The 6,493-nt window shown below is 42.6% G+C and overlaps 1 non-coding gene and 1 pseudogene across 1 annotated transcript; both read left to right on the top strand.

Moving 5' to 3' along the window:
- The first annotated feature begins 2,405 nt into the window (after positions 1-2,405).
- Positions 2,406-2,559, top strand: LOC131031773 (5.8S ribosomal RNA). The gene has a single exon (XR_009103189.2). It is a non-coding gene; the product is annotated as a 5.8S ribosomal RNA (ribosomal RNA).
- Positions 2,560-2,785: 226 nt separating this feature from the next.
- LOC131031926 (28S ribosomal RNA) lies at positions 2,786-5,815 on the top strand (annotated as a pseudogene).
- Positions 5,816-6,493: the final 678 nt, after the last annotated feature.

A 6,493-nucleotide genomic window follows, 5' to 3' on the forward strand; every position in this document is an offset into this window, starting at 1 on the left:
CTCACGCAATGGATTCTCAACGTCATATTAGCCGACTCCAAATGCTAATGGGGGCATGATATGACAAGTGTCTTGGGAGAGTTACTATCTCTCTTGCACAAAGATTATCCCCCTTTCGGAGGTGAACCAGGTAGATTCTAATTTTAATTGGAACTAGTAAGGGATACGTTTGGCGCGTTGAGGTATAAACTCAATTAAGAGGTCTCCCAGCCTTGAAAACCAAGGTTTAATATACCTGAAGGTACAGAGGAGAGTTGTTCCCAAGCACTGTCATTGACTTGATTTTCATCAAAACACATTTATTTTATAGTGGGTTGGAGTACTTGGTGTTTAGCCATTCCCACTTGGGTCATTCCCCTCTCACCAGCCGTAATGGCTTTGAGCTTATTAGCTCCTTGGGAGGGCAGGCTCGCTAAAGATATACAAATCTCAAACTTTAAAAAAAAAAAACCTCAAGGGTCTGGATTTTTGATTGTCTATACAGACAAGAGCATACTCTCCTACCTCTTAGAATTTCTTTAAAAAATGAAAGACAGATTTTGTTCTTTAACCGGATAGCAATTTAGGTGCCTAAAAAATGAACTTAAAGAATACACGATGTTTACTCGAATCTCCTCAGGCAACCTGTAAAGACAATGAATCAGTAGTCATATTGTCTTTGTTTGACAAGCATATTCTTTGACAAGCATTCTGCAAAAAAAATGATGAGGCTGTGAAAATTTCTCAAATAGACAAACAACAAGCCAGGGTCAGCATTAGTATGATCAAAATTGAATAAAGAACCTAACGAATAAAGTCTGCTTTTTAACCAAAAAATATAGAGTACCATATGACAATTCTCACCGAGTCGTACGATAATCCGTACGAGATCGTACGATACCTGTAGTTTGTCGTTTCACACTATGGGAAAACTCGTACAATATTTCGCAGTAACTGTATGGACAAAAATCCAAAAAATTAAAAATCTGAAAAATAAGAAAAAGTTAGTCTTCGAGGCGGAAAAGATGTAGTCTTCGGTCCCATGGTGCGCGCCAGAAATGTGTGTGTGAAAAGTGGAATAAGAAACTGTAAGCTGTAAGACACAACACCTCAATTAAGTCATTACATGTGTGGTTAGACAGATATAAGCATGAATAATAAAACCATAACAAATCGACCAATTACCTTCTAAAAGATGCGAGTATAGACTTGCTCTCAGATTTGTATAAGCAATACCAGTGACTAGACTACATCAAGATGAAGGATTTAATCTATATGAGCATGAGATTAAGCTAAATGGATGCAAGATGGATGAATAATAAGCTATATGAATTCAAGTAATCATAATTGAACTAAATATGCAAGAAGCTAAACTAAGATGCAATAATCTCAAAAAGCAAGCACAATATCTTCAATGACTCCAGAGCAAAAACTGTATAATAACAATAAATCTCTAGAGTGTTTTGAATGAGAGATGAAGGCTGAATATATAGAGAATCACAAGAGAGATCAAGAAAAAGCACAATTTAGGATAATTAAGAGATTACATTCAGTTAATCTTGAGATAGATTCCAATTATAGCTTGATTAAAATGCATTCAGATTATAAGTTCGAGTTTGCATTGGAGATAAAATTCAATTAATTCCATGCATTTGAGATAAAAATAAGCAATTCCATGCATATTCTTTGATTTATTCAAGAAAAGAATCTTTTTAATGCAACTGAACTTCTTTTCTCAAAAGCTTTGAGTTCCAATTTTAGAGAATGATTAAATTCATTTAATTGCTTTTCTGATTTCAAGTTATCTCAATTTAGAAGAAGAAATAATATCTCAAGTTTGATTTCTCTCAATTCAATTTAACTCTTGCTTTGCATATTAATTCCTCTTTTGTAATAAATTAATTCCTTTTTGCATGATTAAATGGCAAATTTATTAATTAATTAAATATGCTAAGATATTTAATAAATTAAATAGGATAATTGATCAAAATGATTTCTTGGAATGATTTAATTAATTAAATAAATATTTAATTAATATAGAATGATTGATTTGCCATGTGACATTCAATGATTGAAGAATTAATTAATTATGTGCTCAAAGTTGATTTAATTGCCATTGGTTAGGACCTTGGTGATGTTGTCGAGATTAGGGGCCCATGGTTTAGATGACTATTTTTAGGGTTTTACAGCCGAACCCCCCATTACATCTCCTAGGGGAACAATATGTTGCTTGGGGCATTCCCCAACGTAGATGAGTGCACTCGCACATGATCATTTGTGGGGTAGGACCTGTCATTCGGCTGCAAAGTTATCTTGAGGTGACATCCTCTTGCACGATGCAACAGGGTGGGGACACGCACCCTTCAAGTGCCCCCTTGCACTAGCGGATGGTTCCTGTAAAAAAAACATGAATATGATAAAAACATGACTCTCGACAATGGATATCTCAGCTCTCGCCACGATGAAGAATGTAGTGAAATGCAATACTTAGTGTGAATTTCAAAATCTCGTGAATCATCGAGTCTTTGACCGCAACTTGCACCTGAGGCCTCGGCCGAGGGAATGTCTGCATAGGCGTCGCACTCCAGAATCAGCCTCCCACATGGAGGAGCGGAGATGGTTGTTCATGACCGATAGTGGCGTGATCGGCTGAAATGAGCACGAGGTCCCTCACCCTGTCGTGATGAGTGGCTGCCTATGCGGTTCAGCATTGGTTTGTGTGGGTCAAGCGAGGCCAAGTGTGGAACTTCAACTGGGTCACAACGGCCTGCCAGTGTGTGGGTAAAATTTACTTGGCCCCTTGCCGCATCCCCAAGTCAAGTGTGAATACACATTAAGTTTAAGAATATCACTAAGCGGAGGAAAATAAACTTACCAAGATTCCCCTAGGACGTGGAACGATGTCAGCCGGTCTGTCACTCGACTTGGGGGGCGTGCCAACGTGGGCCATTGCAGTGACATAAGCATGGCCTTCTGGTCGCATTGTACCTCTATTGTGATGATCGAGGAAAGAAGTGTGTGCCCACCATGGTGCACCCTTGGGCACTTGCGTGCTTGTGGCACTAGCCAATAGGCTTTCCATCGGACCCATCTTGAAACACGGACCAAGGAGTCTAACATGTGTGCAAGTCGGTGGGTTGGGAAATCCGTGAGGCACAAGGAAGCTGACTGGTGAGATCCCCTCTCGGGGGGTGCACTGTCAACCGACCGTGATTATCTGTGAAGGGTTTGAGTGTGAGCACACTTGTTGAGGCCCAAAAGATGGTGAACTACGCCTCAGCAGGGCCAAGCTAGAGGAAACTCTAGTGGAGGCCCGCGGTGATATTAACATGCAAAGCATTATTCTAACTTGGGTTAGGGGCAAAATACTAATCAAACCGTGTAGTAGCTGGTTTCCTCCAAAATTTCCCTTAGGATAGCTAGAGCTCATGTGCGAGTTTTATTGGGTAAAGCAAACGATTAGAGGCATCGGGGGCATAACACCCTTGACCTATTCTCAAACTTTAAATAGGTAAGGCGACGCGACTACTCCGTTGAGTTGCACCAGAGAATTACAAGCTCCAAGTGGGCCATTTGTTGTAAGCAGAACTAGCGATGCAGGATGAACTAAAAGTCTAGTTACGGTGCCAAATTATGTGCTAACCCAAATCCCACAAAGGGTGTTGGTTGATTGAAACAGCAGGACGGTGGTCATAGAATTCAAAATCCACTAAGGAGTGTGTAACAACTCACCTATTGAATCAACTAGCCCCAAAAATGGATGGCACTGAAGCGTGCAACCTATACTTGGTCATCAAGGCAAATGCCAAGCTTCGATGAGTAGGAGGACGCGAGGGTTGTTGCAAAACTTTGGGCGTGGGCCTGGGTGGACCGTACCCCGATGCAGATCTTGGTGGTAGTAGAAAATACTCAAATGAGAACTTTGAAGATGAGACTGGGGAAAGGTTCCATGTGAACAACACTTCGTAATGGGTTAGTCGATCCTAAGAGATGAGGAAGCCATGTTCCAAGGGCGCACTTTGCGCGATCATCAAAAGGGAATCGGGTTAATATTCTTGAACAGGGACGTGGTGGCAGACGACAACGTTAGGAAATCCAAAGACATCGGCGGGGGCACTAGGAAGGGTTAGATTTTTTTTTAACAGCCTGCCCACCCTCAAATCGGTTCAACCGGAGATATCGTCTAGCGGTTGGAAGAGAACCGCACATCCTGTCGTGTCTGGTGTGCCTTCAGTGGACCTTGAAAATATGGAGGACTGAGTACCATTCACGCTCGATCGTACTCATAACTACATCAGGTCTGCAAGGTGAACAACCTCTGGCCAATAGAATAATGTAGGTAAGGGAAGTCAGCAAAATCAATCCATAACTTTGGGAAAAGGATTGGCTCTAAGGGCTGGGCCTAGGGGTCTGCGCCCCAAACCCATGGGTTGTTGGTGGCCTGCCCAATCTGCTACCATGGTGAGGGCGGATCATCACGTGGTGATCTGGCGACAAATGCAAGGTGCTTCCTTTGGGGGGCTTTCCCTAGGCAGTGAACAACAAACTCAAATTTGGTACTAACAAGGGGAATCCGACTATTTAATTAAAACAAAGCATTGTGATGGTCCCTGTGGATGCTGACACAATGTGATTTATGCCCAGTGCTCTGAATGTCAAATTGAATAAATTCAACCAAGCGCGGGTAAACAACGGGAGTAACTAAGTAGCCAAATGCCTCATTATCTAATTAGTGATGTGCATGAATGGATTAATGAGATTCCCACTGTCTCTATCTACTATCTAGTGAAACCACAACCAAGAGAATGGGCTTGGCGATATCAGTGGGTAAAGAAGACCCCATTGAGCTTGACTCTAGTCCAACTTTGTGAAATGACTTGAGAGGTGTAGAATAAGTGGGATTAATTTCAACGCAAGTGAAATACCACTACTTTTAACATTATTTTACTTTTTCCAAGCGGAGACGAGGCAATGCCCCTATTTTTGGCCTTAAGGTGCATCTAGGCACGCTGATCCGGGTGAAAGACATTGTCAAGTGGGGAGTTTGGTTGGGGTAGCACATCTGTTAAAAGATAACGCAGGTGTCCTAAGATGAGCTCAACGAGAACAAAAAATCTTGTGTGGAACAAAAGGGTAAAAGCTCATTTCATTTTCATTTTCAGTACAAATACAAACTGTGAAAGCGTGGCCTATCGATCCTTGATACTTTTAGAATTTGAAGCTAGAGGTGTAAGAAAAGTTACCACATGGATAACTGGCTTGTGGCAGCCAAGCATTCATAAAGACTTTTCTTTTTGATCCTTTGATGTCGGCTCTTCCTATAATTGTGAAGCAGAATTCACCAAGTGCTGGATTGTACACCCACCAATAGGGAACGTGAGTTGTGGTTTAGACCATCGTGAGACAAGTTAGTTTTACCCTACTGATGATCTACGTCATGATAGTAATTCAACTTAGTACGAGAGGAACCGTTGATTCACACATTTGGTCATCGCACTTGGTTGAAAAGCCAGTGGCGTGAAGCTATCGTGTGTCAGATTATGACTGAATGCCTCTTAGTCAGAATCCATGCTAGATGTGACCCATCTCTCTCTCTCTCTCTGGCTGTATCGAGACCTACAGTAGGGGTGCTCTTGCACCCCCAAGGGCTTGTGTCACTGGCTATCTTCGATCGGTGCAACCGCCTAGTCGGAGCAAAACCTTGGATAACAATTTCAAGATGTCGATGAGAAGAATCTTTTCAGATGACTTAAATAAACAACGGGGTATTGTAAGTGGTAGAGTGGCCCTTCTACTATGATCCACTGAGATTCAACCCTCTATCACCTTGATTGGTGCGACCTCATTTTTTGCTCTATTGTAGGTGGGGTTTACAGTTCTAAGCTTCTTCTTTTCTCACTGACACGCATCTCTCTCCCAAGTCCCCTGAGGTGGGGTTCCCACTGGTGCACCTCAAGGGGGCATGCGCTAGACTTTCTCATCCAAGTCCCAAGTGGGGTTACTGACGGTGCGACCCTTGGTCGGCCTTTCTTTATTCCAGGGCTGAGTACGGTTTATGGTGCACTCTTTTCTTGCCTAGGAGTTGAGTGTGGTTTTTGGTGCACCTCAAAGGGGTGCACTCTTTTTCTCGCCTGGGTACCAAGTGTGGATGAAATCGATGCGACCCTAGGGCCACCTTTCTATCCAAGGGCTGAGTGGGGTTTTCCAAGGTCCAAAGAGGGGTTTCTTTTCTGGGTGCCAAGTTGGGCGACCCTTGTACCGCATTTTTCGTCCAAGTGTTGAGCAGGGTTTTCTAAGATTTGAATTCCCTTGGTCCAAACTAGGGTTTTTGGTGTGGGCGAATCCTTTTCTATCCAATTTCTGAGTGGGGATTTTCTGGGTTGGGGCTGCCTCGGTCGGAAGTGGAAGTGGGGTTTCTGGCATGACCCTCGAGCCACCTTTTCGTCTAAGTATTTAGTGAGGTTTTTTAGCGTTAGAGCTCCCTAGATCTGAAGTGGGGATTTTTGGGTATGGG

The sequence above is a fragment of the Cryptomeria japonica genome, chromosome 2 (assembly GCF_030272615.1).
Source record: "Cryptomeria japonica chromosome 2, Sugi_1.0, whole genome shotgun sequence".
NCBI lineage: Eukaryota > Viridiplantae > Streptophyta > Pinopsida > Cupressales > Cupressaceae > Cryptomeria > Cryptomeria japonica.